Source organism: Cryptomeria japonica, chromosome 8, assembly GCF_030272615.1.
Source record: "Cryptomeria japonica chromosome 8, Sugi_1.0, whole genome shotgun sequence".
Taxonomy (NCBI): domain Eukaryota; kingdom Viridiplantae; phylum Streptophyta; class Pinopsida; order Cupressales; family Cupressaceae; genus Cryptomeria; species Cryptomeria japonica.
The window spans coordinates 391,259,657-391,276,551 of record NC_081412.1 but is presented as its reverse complement, the minus strand read 5'-3'; positions in this window follow the sequence as shown (position 1 = coordinate 391,276,551).

Below are 16,895 nucleotides of genomic sequence, written 5' to 3'. Positions count from 1 at the left end.
ATGTATGTGGAGGTGGAGGAAACACCTGATTAAGGTGAAGACAAGTTTTGAGCCTATTGAGGCACTTTGAGCATTTGAAACACCATAGGAGTGTTGGGGTTTGGGTCCATATTATACTTTAGTTTGCAAGATTGCAACTAGATCTTCTATCCTCTACATCAAGTGGTATCAGAGCATCAGTAAAAGATCTAGTGAATGTTTGTTAAAGTTAGTTATGGCACCTAAGAATCAGTTGGCAAGAGAACTAGAAGAATTGAAGGAAATCCTAGAAAGGGAAAGAAGGGAAAGAAGGGAACAAGATGCAGCAAGAGAGCAGGCTAAGGCAAGAGAAGAAAGACAATGGAGAAGGGAGAGAGAAGCTATGAAATCAAGGATAGATAACCTTGAGAGGAATAGAAGAAGAGAAGAGCAAGACAACCTAGAAGGCAATGATGAAGAAGAAGTGAATGAGATAGCAGACCAAGAGCAGCGAACAAATGACATAGAGGACCCTGAAGAAAAGAGATTTGTTAGATTGTTGAAGGTAGTAAAAGGTAGTGGAGGTAAGAGTCATATTGATTTTCCTATCTATCAGGGAAAGATGGATAGTGAAGAGGTGTTAGGATGGCTTGACACCTTAGATAATTATTTTGAGTTTGAAGAAATGGAAGAGGAGAAGAAAGTGAAATTTGCAAAGACTAAGTTGAGAGGTACAACATTGACATGGTGGACTAGTTTTCAGAATGATAGGATGGCAAGAGGATTAACCAAAGTGTCTACATGGCCAAGAATGAAAAGTTTGATGAAAGAGCAGTTCCTACCATCTGATTATACCATTCATGTGAAGAGGATGAGGCAAAACCTGAAGCAAAAAGATATGGATGTAATGGCTTATAGTGAGCAATTTCACAAGCTTAGTATCAGAGGAGGATATGAGGAAGAAGATGAGAAAGTAGCCAGGTATATAAATGGCTTAATATTTAATTTGGAAGATGAGATTGGTCTACAAATACTGAAAACAATAGGTGAATGTTATCAATTGGCAATTAGAGCAGAAGAGAAGGTGAAAAGAAAACAAGAAAGATCAGGTAATGGTGGAAGAGGAGGCATTTCTAATAGAGGAAGAGGTAATAGAGATCAAGGGCAAGGTAGCAATGAGAAAGGCAAAGAAAGTTTTTCAGAACCAAGAGGAGGATACAACCATAGAGGTGATAGATTTGGAGGAGGAAGAGGAAGTGGAATCTTTATAGGTAAGTGTTTTCATTGCAATGAGATTGGGCACCAATCATTCAGATGTCCTAAGTGGATTGAATCTGAACAAGGTAGAGATAGAAGAGTGAATATGGTACAAGAAGATGAGAAGAAAGAAGAATCAAAGAGAGTAGACCCTGTCCTTGAAGGTGACTTCTTGATGGTAAGGCAAGGTGAGAAACTTCAACAAGAACCAAAGGTAACAATCTTTAGAACTACTTGTTTATGCAAAGGAAAGATATGTAAGGTAATCATTGATTCAGGATCACATAGTAATCTTGTGTCTCTTGATATGATAACCAAGTTAGGAATTGTACCATTTGACCATCCTAATCCCTACAAGGCCACTTGGGTTACCCAACAACAGCATATAGAGGTTAGTTTGAAGGCTTATGTGAATTTTTCTATTGGTCCATATCAAGATAAGGTATTATGTGATGTGGTTCCTATGACTTGTGCACATTTGATATTAGGAAGACCATGGCAACATAGTAGAAGAACAAGACATGATGGCTTTGATAACACATATTTGGTTCATAAAGATGGTAAGAGATATAAGTTGAATCCTTTACCTTTGGGGTTCTTGAAAGAGAATCCTATAATATGTTTTGGGGAGCATTTACCAATGATAAGGTAGGTTGAAAAACAAGAAGATACTAGTTGGAAGGAAGATGTTAATTTGCAGCAGACTATGAGGAAGAATAGTCCTCTTCATGATGATTTATGGGATTTATCTTTTGTACAAATTGGTTAAGTCAAATTTCCTATTGTTGAGTAGGGATATGTGAGTGTGAAAGAGAAGTTGCAGGTACAAAAAGTGGATCAGAGAAGAACAGATGTACATATTGGTTATGAGCAGCAATGTCCTAAACAAGAGCAGCCAAATACATGTTTTGTTTCTAATCTAATGTGTGATGTGACTACAGGTTTAAGGTGCAAAAAGAAGGTGACTTTTGGGGATTATTTCATCCCTCAATCAGGATTTGTAAGGAGCCAACAAGAATCTAATGTTTGGAAGTAGCAACGTCACTCTTGGGACAAGAGTAGTTTAATTGGTGGGGAGTATGGTGCAGGAGCACCCTGGCAAGCCTACAAAATTGAGAAGACAATGAAGATACCAAGAAGGTTTTATGAAGAAAATCAAGTTGATTGGAGATTTTTAGAGCCAATAATGGCTTTTGAAAGAAATAAATCATATGTAATGTGTAAAAGTCCTAAAGGTCCTGATAAAGGCCCTAGGACCAAAATGCTATGTAATTGGGTTAATGATGCCTAGGAGTCTAGATAGGTTGAATAAGGGTCTAATATGATTTAAATGATTAGATCATGATTAAAACCCATTGATTTGATAGGTTTAGTTGATTGAATGCATTAAAAATGAAGTTTAAATTCAAAAATTGGATTTTCAATGGCTAGTTCCAGTTTTGGTGGGAATTAAGTTTTGGAGTTGTTTATGCATTTTAATCAATCTAATTAGTTGGGGATCGGTTGGAGTTGGTTGGGAAAGGTTTTATAAAGTCTCTAAAGTCATTTTTGTGTGGTTGGATGATGCTGGTATGGATTTGTACGGACTATTCCAGAAAATCAATAAAAAATCTCTTTATTTGCTGTCAAAATCTTGTGTTTTCATGTTTTTCTTGCATGGCTAAGTGAAGGGGCTGATATTATTATGTTTTAGGGACTCCATAGACTGTTATTTACATGACTAACATGTTTTTAAGTTCTGAAAAGATATCATTTTTGTTTTATTGCTGACTGTCCCAGGAAAACCAGTGATTTCTCACTAATTTTGTGAGTTTCCAAGCATGTATGGATCCATCCTATGAATGTAAAGGTCTGATTCTCATAGGGTGGATGCCAAATAACATGTACAATAATTTATTAACCTTTTATTGATAGGAAGGAGTGAAGAGTGTAGGTGTACACCATGAAAGTTGCATGAAAGTTGAAGAAAAATGACTGAAAATGTGTGAAAATGAAGGCTAGGGTGTAGCAGCAGAGAATATGATTGAACAAGGGGGGTATTTTATGCATTTAAGTGTCTAGAAACACCATTTTGAAGGTTTTTTAACTTTTCTTGAGCCTCAAAAGTGACTGGAGGTGGGAGTTGTAAGGTGGATTTAGTGAGGTTTTTGGAGTTTGGGTATCTAGGAGTGTAACCAAGACTTAAAAACTAGAGAATCCTTGGATTGAGACCATAAAAAGAGATTTTATAGAAGGGTTAAGTCTGGAAGTGAGTTTGCAGGGTACTTCCTTCACAAAAGTGACCTAATTAGCCCTCACGGTGACTAGGGACAACAGTTTTTTTGAATGATTTGTTCCAAAACAATCATAGGCAATATTTTGGGTGTTGATAGAGTTTGATATTGGGTATCTAAATCAATCAGAACATTGGTTGGTGTTTTGGGAAATGTGTGTGAAAAGAGCCAAAAATAGTCTAGCAGGCTACTAGGAAACTAGGCCTAGTGAAGGGCTAAAACTGGGTTTTTGTATAAGTTGATGAGTTGAGGGTTTGAAAACCTTAGAGACATGTTAGTTGAAGTTTTTTGATGTATGTGGAGGTGGAGGAAATACCTGATTAAGGAGAAGACAAGTTTTGGGCCTATTGAGGCACTTTGAGCATTTGAAACACCATAGGAGTGTTGGGGTTTGGACCCATATTATACTTTAGTTTGCAAGATTGCAACTAGATCCTCCATCCTTTGCATCAATTTCCTCCCTAGAAATAATGCTGTGAAGTTTGACTAAAATCTCATCTTCCTTAGCCTTAGGATACTTAATATAGCCATCTTTTTGTATTGAGTTTTGGATTTGTTCTAATTCCTCCTTCAACATTTTTTTTAATTCAAAAATATCAGCAAAAACCTTCTTATTCTAGATCTTAATGTTATCTTTGATGTTTCTAAGTTTTTTAGCAATGTTGTACATAGCAGATCCATTCACATCAATATTCCACCAATTGGAAATGGATTTTTCCAAAGATGGATGAGATATCCACATCTTCTCAAACTGGAAAGGAAAACACTTTTTAGTCTTAACAAACTCAACAACAAAAGAAATGGGATAATGGTCTAAGCCAATTCTATTGATAACTGATAAAGAACATCTATGAGAAAGGATCCAATCATGAGTGATAAGGGATCTATCAAGCCTTACCTGAATGAGGCATTTTCCATCCCTTCGGTTAGACCAAATGTAAGAGGCTCCAATAAGATCAGTATCAATCAAGGCATTAGCATTGATGAAATCCATCAAGTCAGTTCTGTTATCTAGTTGGGCTTGAGTTCCTCCAAATTTGTCAGTTCCTTGTAATGGAGTGTTGAAATCTCCCATTAACAACTAGCTATCTTGGGAAAAAATACTTCTTTTCAGATGGGTTTTATCCCAGAATTTACTCCTAGCAGCTTTGGAATTTGGGGCATAAATGTTAGTAACCACCCATTCCTTTCCTTCAGTGATACTTTTAACTTTCATTGATATAATATTACCATCTTCATCAATGATATCTCCTAAAATATTTTTCTTGTTCTAGAATATAGCCACCCCACTTGAAGCCCCATTTGAGATACTACTATAGACCCCACCATGTTTAAAGAAATTTAAATTCTCAACTTTTTCCTTACTCATTTTGGTTTCCTGAACCAGGATGATATCCGGCTTATGGTCTTTAATAAGATTCTGTAATATATCTTGTTTGTTGAGACCATTTAGGCCTCTAATGTTCTAGGAGATTACCTTCATTTGGAAACCTGATAACAGGATTCTTGTATAGTTTGATGCCTTCCATCAACTATGTTTTGTTTACTCTCCTAGTCCCTATGCCATTTCATGGGTTTACGACCCTACGAAGATTTAGAAAGACCAATATCTGCCTTAGATCTAGTCCTAGTTTTAACCCCATTAGAGCATCGTGTCTTCTTATTTTTCTTTTTTCCAACCCCTATAATCTCTTCCTCGTGTTCATATTTGTGTTCAACTTGCATATTATTCTATGGTTCTCCTCCTTTCTAGGATGAAGTGGGCATTTCAGCTCTAGCCTTCTGAAATAAAGAATTTAGGTTACCCTAAGGCGATTCGAACTTATTCTTCCTTTCAAAAATAACTTTAGGTCCTTCAAAGTCATTTGGGCAAACTTTATTACTTTTTATTTTTGAAACTTGAATGTCCTCATGTTGGGATTCATTCATATTATCAATCTCACCTTCTTCAAGAATCTCTTCTATAACTACACTCTCTTCCTCCTGAGTCTATAAAACTTCAAAAACATTAACTGTTTTGATCTCAAATCCATTATTTTCAACCTTACTATCTTCCTTCAGAAGAGGAACCTTAAGAGGACTAGCTTTCCTATCATCTTCTATTAAGTCTTTTTGGTTACTATGACTTCCACTCTACTATCCTCCTTAATGTTAATCTTCTCTCTCCATACCTGTTTGTGAAGAATATTAGTCTTCAGAGGTTTTTTGGGGTTACTAGGGCAAGCCTTATCCCAGTGTCGAGCTTTCTTACAGGAAAAGAAAACAAAGGGGAGGGACTCAAACTCTATAGTCTATTCCCATACCCCAAGTTTGGAGCTTATATCAATAGAACTAAGAAGTTCCATATTCTGAGAAATATTGACACAAATTAGCTCATATACCAGTCTCTTACGAGCTGCTATCATAGGATCTATCACAAAAAGCTCCCCAAAGGACTTAGAAATACCTTAAAAAACATCCTCCACCTAGAATTCAAGCGGCAAGCTGGGCAGCCTAACCCAAACCGGGGCAGATTCAAAGGAGTCATTGAGTTCCATATTTGGGGACCATTTCCTTAGGGATAATGAAGATTTACCAAACATCCACAGTCCACCACTCAAGATCATTTCCAGATCTTCCCCACATGAGAAATAGAAGACAAAAAAGCCCCTTTACAGGGCGGAAACATCAACCTGACCTTTCAGCCTCCATTTTCTCTTAACAAAGGATCTAACATCTTCAATATTGGGTCCTGGCCCAACAAAATTTCCCACTAGAGAAAAGGCCATTAAAGATATACTATGATCGATGACCATATCTGGAACTGCAATAGCAAATTTATCAGTTTTTCTATCAGAAATATCTTCCACAGAGGGGAAGGATGATTTACTAGTGGGTTTATTTGCAAAAAGGCGGTTCTAGAGTTTGAGAGCCTTCACCTCAGTCATCTTTTCCAAGTCAACTTTCATGCCCTTGGGACCCGATTTTGAAGAATCTTTCATGTTTTCACAGTCAGGAGGAGAGTCTTGATGCCATGGGTCCCCATCCAGACTCCCATCCTCATCATCCAATGCTTGTCCTTGTGCTACAAAGGCAACAAAACTGGAGGAACTAGCTGCGTTGTTTCCTCCATTCGCAAAATTCAAATTTCCTTTTAGCTGCGTTGCAATTGGGAATGCAAATGCATTTAGGCACACTGCCTAGAGTTCAATTCTCAAAATATAATGACTTAGAAGGATACAAACCTTAGGGAAGGTTCACTACCTTACAATAACATTTAGACTATAATCCGGTTAAGATGAATTGAAAGAATAACATCTCCAAATGCTCGATGATAGTTCTAGTTAAGCACATTTGTCTACCTCGCTACACTCTCTTCTCAATACTTCACACTAAAAGATGAATTCACTTATTCACACATACACCACTCTTTGATAATGCAGACACAACACCTATTTATATAAATAATCAACCTTGACTACAAGGTTTGTTAGACAGATCTGATACCAGGAGTAAACTGAGTAGGGGGAGGTGAATCAGTTTACTATAAGAAATCAAAACTAATGCATATCAAAACCATTAAATTAGAGCACAAAGAAACCAACACAATGAAGGATAGAACATAAAATCACAATACATACAACACCAATATTGTGACGTGGAAAACCCAGTAAAAGGAAAAACCATAGTGGGAAACCCTACCCACAATTAGATAATACTTTTGCATCAGTATGTTAAATTATAATGGGGATTGCACTTGCAATCAGGACAATTGCCTAGATCTCATTGCTCATCACAAAAAAAAGTCTCGCTAACTTATAAAAACATTGGAGTACAATCTAGAGAGAATGAACTATGAAAGTAGAATCTCCTAATGCTTGATACAGTTCTAGTTAAGCACAGATGTCTTCCCTACAATACAAAAACTTTTGTCAAATGATATATCACTTGTTCACACATAAACCTTCCTCTGATAATACAAATATAACTATTGATCCTATCCGAAGTCACCTATAAATACTGATCATCAACCTTATTGACAAGGTTGGCTAAACCCTAAACCCATAAACCTATAATAACAAAAATTACATTACACGGTATCACTAGACCAATATTATGATTTATATTACATAGAATGGACCTAAATCAAGTAACTAGACAATTCCATCTATCAAAAATTGTACTAAGACCAAAATCCAACATGCTTCACCAACTGGTAGAAACCCTTAGTGAAGAAACATAGAAAGTCTAACTGGATCCAAATAGGACCACCATAATAGCATGCCAGCCAATTCTAAGTAACCAAACACTCATTATATGATCAAGAAGAACCTTTATCATGATAGAAACTAATTCTATAAGTTAGACCATAATCATTTGACCAAAACACCAAATAACACTTACTGGTAAAGCTAACCGTACTAGGAAATACCAACCAAGAACATAAGAAATAGTTACTGGAGCACCAAAAGATGAACCAAAAAAATATGGCTAAAAGATAACCATCTAGAGTAAGCATCCAAAATCGATTCCAGAGATTTGATCATACTAGATCAGAATCATTGCTAAAACCAAGATAATCACCAAGACTAACTGAGATAGGTCCAACCAGGATATAGTGTTGACATAAATGACAACACTTAACCAAATCCAACATATTGCCAACAATCTCCCCCTTTGGCATTGATGACAATAGTGAATGTGAAAAATATCCAAGTGCCAAGGAATGGCAACAACATCCCTCAAAGATATGACTGATTGTCACATGAATACCACCTCTCCCTCTTTGACATTAATGATAAAGGACAGATATTGAACCAAATAGAAGACTACTCCCCCTGAGTAGTAGCATCATCTCATCAACCCAAATTAAGGAAAATATCTAATAAGCTTACCAGATTGATGCATTCCTATATCTCTAAGTCTCTTTCGGAGGGTTGGTAACCCTTAATTGATCTCTGAGACATTCAAAAGTATCTTTAAAAAATGGTTTAGTTAGAAATATCTACAATCTTCTCCTCAGTTGGCACATAAACCAATCTGACTTCCTTTTCTTCAACCTTTTCCTTCAACAAATCGTATCTTATAGAAATGTGTTTTGGTTTGGAATGAAATAATGGATTCTTTGACATATTAATAGTAGCAGTATTATCACAGTGAATAAAAATAGGCTCAGCATAACTTACCCTTATATTTTTTAACATTTGTTTCATCCATAAAATCTAAGTATAGTTGGGAGCAGTAGATAATGAAGTACATGATTGTTTCTTGCTAAGCCAAGAGACCAACTTCTTCCCAAGAAAGAATGCACCATTAGTAGTGCTCCTACTATCATCCACATCTCTTGCCCAATCAGAATCTATATATGCATATAATTTGAAGGCATCATTCTTTGGATACCATAACGCAAGGTTTGTTGTACCTGCCAAATACCTGAATATCCTCTTAACAACAATATCATGAGTTTCTCTAAAATTTGACTAAAATCTAGAGGCAATACAAATAATGTTCATAATATTAGGTCTAGTCTAAGTTAAGTACAACAATCCACCAATCATTGATTTGTATCTACTTGGATTCACTTTAGGGGATTCAACATCCTTTGAAAATTTGCAACTGGTTATCATAGGAGTACCGACATGTTTGGAATTCTCAAGTCCAAATTTCTTAAGTAACTCCTTCACATACTTAGTTTGACGAATGAAAATACCTTTATTAGTTTGAGTAATATGCAAACCTAAGAAAAATTCCATCTCACTAATCATAGACATTTCAAATTCATTCTTCATATCATCAACAAATTTCATGCATTGACTATCTTCTCCTCCAAAAATGATATCATCCACAAAGACTTTAATGATCAGTATGTCATCATGCTCAATTTTTTAATATAGGTTACCATCAACATTACCTTTTCTAAAACCAAGCTTAGAAAGATATTTGTCCAATCTAGCATACCATGCCCTAGGGGCTTGTTTTAGTCCATATAAGGCTTTCTTCAATCTGCAAACCATGTCCTTGTCTTTTGATAAATTAAATCCATTAGGTTGCTCAATGTAGACTTCCTCTTCAAGATCTCTATTTACAAATGTGCATTTGACATCCATCTAATATACTTTGTAGTTCTTGTGTGCAACATAAATAAGAAAAAGTCTTACTCCTTCAATTCTTGTAATTGGGGCATAATTCTCACCATAACCAACTCCTTATTCCTATGAATAACCTTTGCCAACCAATCTAACCTTGTTCCTCACAATTTGACCTTCCTCATTCAATTTATTTTTGTAAACCCATTTAGTTCTAATGATGTTCTTGTCTTTAGGTCTAGGAACTAGTTCCCATGTCTTATTCTTTTCAATCTCATTTAATTCTTCTTCCATTGCTTTTATCCAATTTTCAGCTTTACTTACTTGAATAAATAATTTCAGTTTAATTTGAGAAATCAAACATACCTCTTCAATAGCTAGCCTTCTCTTAGTCATCACATGTTTTCTTTTATCTCCAATGATTTGATCTTCAGAATGATTTAGTTTCACATACTTGGGAGTCTTTGAATTTTCTTGATTTATTGACTCTTTCTACCATTCCTATCACAGTTGAGTTTTTTGATATTACCGGAGTGATAGGTTCACTATTCTGAGTAGCTTCATGCATTACCGATTCAGGTTTGATAAATTCATCTTCTGGTCCATAGTCATATAATCTGATCTGATTACTGCCATGTTTATCCACCTTGACATTTATGCTCTTCGTTATCCTATTCAATCTTTTGTTATAACATCTATATGCTTTTCTCTTGGTAGAGAGGACCTTGATCTGATACCAGAAGTAAACTGAGAGGGGGGGGGTGAATCAGTTTACCATTAGAAATAAGAACTAATTCATATCAAAACCATTAAATCGGAGCACAAAGAAAACAACATAATGAAGGATAGAACATGAAAGCACAGTACACACAACGCCAATATTTTGATGTGGAAAACCCAGTAAAGGGAAAAACCATGGTGGGAAACCCTACCCACAATCAGATAATACTTCTATAGTAGTATGTGAAATAATAATAGGGATTTCACTTGCAATTAGGCCAACTGCCTAGAGCTCACTGCTCATCACAAAAATAAGTCTCACTAACTTACAAAAACATCATACTACAATCCGGAAATAATGAATTGTGAAAGTAGCATCTCCTAATGCTTGATATAGTTTCGGTTAAGCATAGATGTCTTCCTTACTATATAAAAACCTTCACCAAATGATATATCACTTGTTCACACATAAACCTTCATCTGATAATGCATACATAACCATCGATCCCATCCATGTATCGATATTCAAATTACATGAATAAGTCACCTATAAATAAAGATCATTCACCTTATTGACAAGGTCGACTAAACCCTAAACCCATTAACCCATAATAACAAAAATTACATTGTACGATATCACTGAGCCAATATTATGATTTACATTACATAGCATGGACCTAAATCAAGTAACCCAACAATTCCATTCATTAGAAATTCCACTAAGACCAAAATCCAACATGCTTCACCAACTGGTAGAAACCCTTATTGAAGAAACACAAAAAGTCTAACCGGATCCAAATAGGACCACCATAACAACACACCAACCAATGCAAAGTCACCAAACACTCAAAATTTTATCAAGAAGCACCTTCAACATGATAAAAAATGATTCCATAAGCTAGATCAAAATACCACATAACACTTACTGGTAAAGCTAACTAGTATCGGGAAATACCAACCGGGAACATAAGCGATAGGTACTGGAGCACCAAAAAATGAACCAACAGAATATGGAAAATAGATAACCATCCAGAGTAAGCATTCAAAATTGATTCCATAGATATGATCATACCCGATCAGAATCATAGCCAAATCCAAGATGATCACCAAGACTAACTCGGATAGGTCCAACCAGGATAGCCTCCAATTGGGATACAGTGTTGATATCAATGACAACACTTAACCAAATCCAGCATATTGCCAATAAGGTCGACTCAACCCTCAAGACCTATTTACAAAATTACATCACATGATACATAAATCAACCACCAGACCAATATAATACCATCGATGACATAACATGGACCATCAAATCCTCGAACATGCAACACCACCATAAATATTTCCAAGATTATCCACAACATGCTACACCACCGAAAATGTCACATAACATGAATAACATCACCAAACCCATAAGATCTTCAATAATGCACATAATGATCAATGCGGACCACCAAAACAAATAGGGCACATTTAACAAACACCAACGAACATGATCGAACCATCCACAATAGTTGCACCAGCACCACTTAATCAAATCTTCATTGATCAACACACTAATACTCAAGAACACCTAACAACAACAATTGGGACTAGAAAGATAACTTGCAGAGCACCAAATCATGAAACATCTGAATTGAAGATACAAACGAACATCCCAAACACTCTCCCAAATCTGCAACCAAGAATATAATCATACCAGAGCACAATGAATCAAATACAAACTTAACTCTTTGCAATCACCAAAACACCAAAACACAGGAATATGTTGACATCAATGACAACATCATATCCTAGCAACAACAATATCCAATAATCTCCACCTTTGGCATTGATGGAAACATATGAATATGAAAAACAATCAATGCAAAGGAGCACCAACAATCTCCAACAATCTCCCCCTAAGATCATGCACACAAAGCTTCAAAGATAAGGTAGTTTTTCACATGCTTCTCTCCCCCTTTGACAACAATGCCAAAGAAAAAATACAAATTATTATTCTCTCCCCCTTACCAAATAACCTCTCAAATCTGAATGACTAGACCATACACTGGCTACTCTAGCTAAGTAGTAGCACCAACTCATCAATTCGGATAAGAGGATAAGACTCTGAAGTCCATCAGATTGATGCATCTCAATGCATCTAGTTCTCATTAGGAGGGGCAAAGACCCCTAACTGGTCTCTCAAATATACAAATGTATTCACACGCAAAGGTTTAGTAAAAATGTTTGCAATCTAATCCTTTGTAGATAAATACTCCAATTTGACTTCTTCATCACTAACTTTTTCCCTCAAAAAATGATACTTAATTGATATATGGTTTTTTTTAGAATGCAGTACTCGATTCTTGGAAATATTAATAGCACTTGAATTATCACAATATATGATAGTAGGCTCATCATACACAACTCTAATATCCTTCAACATCTTCTTCATCCAAACTACCTAAGTACAGTTGCTGGCAGCAACAATGTATTCAACTTCTACAATAGATAGAGATATAGCATCTTGCTTCTTACTGGACCATGAAACCAACTTCTTTTTTAGAAGGAAAGCTCCACCAGTAGTGCTCTTACAGTCATCAACATCACCTACACAATCAACATCAGTATAAGAACATAACATGAAATCATCATTCTTCGGATACCATAAACCATAATCAATTGTCCCCTTTATGTACCTGAAAATCCTCTTCACAACAATTTACATGACTCTCTCTATGATCAGCTTGAAATCTTGCACAAAGACAAACAACATGCATAATATTTGGTCTAGTCTGAGTCAAGTATAAAAATCCACCAACGATACATCTATACAAGGTCTGATTAACTTTCTGAGATTCATTATGCTTAGACAACTTGCATCTAGTCACCATAGGGGCTTCAATAGGTTTGGAATCAGCTAACCCAAACTTCTTCAACAAATCTGCAATCCTAAGAATAATTTCATCTCATCTATCATAAACATATTAAACTATTTTTGTATAGCATCAGCAAACTTCATACTCAAATCATCATCTCCTCCAAAAATAATCACGTCAACAAAAACTTCAATAATAAAAATGTTATTGTTATCAACCTTTAAGTATAAATTACTATTAACAGTACCTTTACAAAATCCCAACTTCATTGAATATTTGTACAATCTAGCATACTAGGCTCTAGGGGCTTGCTTAAGTCCATACAATGCTTTCTTTGATTTGTATACCATGTCTCCTTCATCTGATAATGAACACCCATTTGGTTGCTCAATGTAGACTTCCTCTTCCAAATCACCATTCAAAAAGACTGACTTAACATCCATCTAATATACCTTGAAAATTTTATAAGCAACATATGCAAAAAGTAATCTAACAACTTTAATTCTAGCTACTAGAGAAAAATTCTCCTCATAATCAAACCCTTCCATCTCATAACATCCCTTACATATAATCTTAATTTGTTTCTAATAACTTCATTGACTTCATTAAATTTATTCTAGAACACCCATTTAGTGTCCATCACATTCTTGTCTTTCGAAAAAAGTTCCCATGTGTTATTCTTCTCAATCTAATTCAACTCTCCTTAATGTTGTCACGAAGGATTGCACCTATGATGCTAAGTGAGAAACAAAGCAATCCTATGAAACATGGAAACACCTTTAAGCCTATGGGTTGCTCAAAGTGAAGGTGAATCTTCGGAGACTAGGCCGACTTCCTGTCTTGATGAATCTCCTACACCAACTTCTTGTGGGAAAATGGTAGAAAGATTGCATGTAACAAAAAACCTATCCTAATGGAGGTGATACACCAAAATTATGAAGCTTTAAATTATTGCGCTAAAACTATAATAGCTACAATACTAAATGAAACACTTCACAAATCAATTAGACCACCCAATTCATAAACAATTTGTGAAAAGGTTCGAAGTTATCCAACTTCTGCATGTAGGAAAAGTGAATTTTAACATGTAAGGAGTTGAAAAACTAGGTGAACACAACCCACAACCTGAATCATCATGAAACTATCCTACTTCTACAAAGCAAAAGCTTGATGGAGCAAAGGATTGTAAAAATCACAATAACTCTATCAAAAATGCTCACAGGATAATGAAAAGCAAGAAATATTGACAAGGAAATAACCCTGTATTGCAAAAATGAATGAAATATAACTCTATTACAATAACTAAAAACTGCTAAGTGCTGAGATACAATGCTTTTTGTTTTATGTGTAAGCAAAAAGAAAGAACCAAAGGGGAAAAAGGAGGAAAAATGAATATATAGATAACTCTCCTTCAAAAAACCCTAATATGAAAATCTACATGAGAAAAAGCCTTAGGTGAATTTGCCCAAAATAGCCTAAAAAACTCATGTGTAATCTTGCCAAAAATAGCCTCCAATGCTCAAAATAGGACCCCAACTGATGTTGCATGAAAAAAAGACCCCTTGCTATAAATAGAACTACTGCAACTACTAAAAATAGCCCTGAGAAACAAAGAACTCATCCTCTGAAAATATGCTTGCCAATCTCACCAAATATAGCTCTGAAAAGGAAAACACCCCCACCACTGAAAACTGCATCATCCAGGAAGCCAAAAATAGCTCATGAAAGAAAAAAGCACTCCCTCTGTAAAAATAGAAACCCCAAGCTGCAAACTGCATGTCTCAGCTGAAAAACTTAAGTGCATTTATAAATTAATTATTATATTTAATTATTAATAATGGTATATTTTTTATTTACCATTATTAATAGATGTTATTACTTATTAAGTTGTCATTAGTTTTATGTCCAAAGTCATCCTATATACTCTAGTCGGTTAACACTACCAAAATATTCAGTCGGTAAGCACTAATGTAGTTGGTTACAGAAGAAAGGAGTCACAGAGTTAAGTATACACCGAGCTGTCTACCGAGTAACTTTCTATGTCTACCGAGCAACAAAGAAGGAATACCAAGTAATCTGAACCAAGTAGAAACGTGTTACTAGATTCAATGAACCTAGACACATATGTGAAACATGTTACAAAACTCGAGAAGATCTAACCGTTATCACATAGGAAATTGCACTTCAGGATTTTGTATGATTTTCTATGTTTATTCATTCGATGAATCGTGTTTGTAAGATCGAAGCATGAACAGATCATCATCCCAGAGATCTATTTATACAGTATGATTTGAATATCAAATGAGGAGGAGAGACATGTGTGATAAAAAGAGTTAAAAGGGAAAATCAGAGGAGGAGAGACAATGTGTTGTGACTACTAAGAATGACAGAGATATTCAGAGGTCACCGAGAAAGTCTTCAAAGAATAGTTTATGGGACAGAGTAAAAAGAAGGGTTTACTAAGTTGATTTATCAATTACTGAGGTATGCTCTGAGCAAGGTAATGCCATATTGAGCACATAGAGTCTACTATAACATTTCAGATGTAATCTTGCAGATATTTTGTAAATATTTTATTGAATCATTTGAGTTGTAATAGAAACCTTTAACAGGGTAAAAGACTCTAACAAAGTCTATAAATTGTAAAACCTTTAATCAGGTGCAACATTTTGTATAAGTATTGTGAAACCCTTTAGCAAGGTAGATCTAAAGATCTTGATACTCCTAATAGGGTAAGCTATCAGAAATAGCTAAACATGTAGCTCTAACCGAGCAACCTTTATTATTGTAGTAGTGAAGTTGTGGGTGCCATCCCCACTGCAGTTTTTCTCTCTAACCAAGAGTTTCTGCATAACCAAAATATTTGTGTTATGGAGTGAAATGTGTATGAATGTTATTTCTGTTATTATATTTCAGCATTATATATTATGAAATCTACAGTATTCAGTTTATGTTTATCAGTAAAATTATTTTTGAAGAAAAGTTTTGAAGTACTGATTCACCCCTCCACTCTCAGTACATTAGCTTTCCTGGTTGGACCAAACAATAGATAAATATAATAATTAATTACAATTAAAGTATCTTGCACTTTAAAATTAATTTTTTAGGGATTTTAAGCCTCCCACGACTATCATGTCACTGGGACTTAAAGATCTAGTGGGAGTTATAACTCAACCACTATCACAATAAAAGGCAACAACTTAAACAAAAGACTTAACACCCATAAAAATTCCAAAAAAAATTAGAGCATGTAGTGGGAAAAGTGAAGTTCAAAAACATCGAAACCCTAAAACTCTTTATTCTTTTATTATCTTTTGAAGAAGGCCTAGTTTGGTCATCATGCACATCTGCTAGAATGAACTAGGGTTTGAAGTGGTAGTATTTTGATGAATATACTGGGTTTTACACAAGGTCTTAGGATTTTCTTTCACACATGCTCTTTGCATGAGGGTTATGCGGTATGCAGATCCTTTCCTTTTACTTTTCTATTTGTGGAAGAAAGGCATGGAAAAGTGTTTCTTTTTTTTTAACTGGAATATGTTATAACTAGTCTGAATGCACTATCTTTTGGAGAAAATCATTGCGACAATTACTTTGGTTTCCACAATATCTCTATTTTCTACAAGATGAAGACTATATTCTTGATATGTGATCACTGCTATCCTTATTCTATGCATCATATCATGGTCTTTGTCAATATATTTGTGCATTTTCTTGTATTTTCACAAACTCGAAGCTCTTAAAATCCTAATATTGTCTCA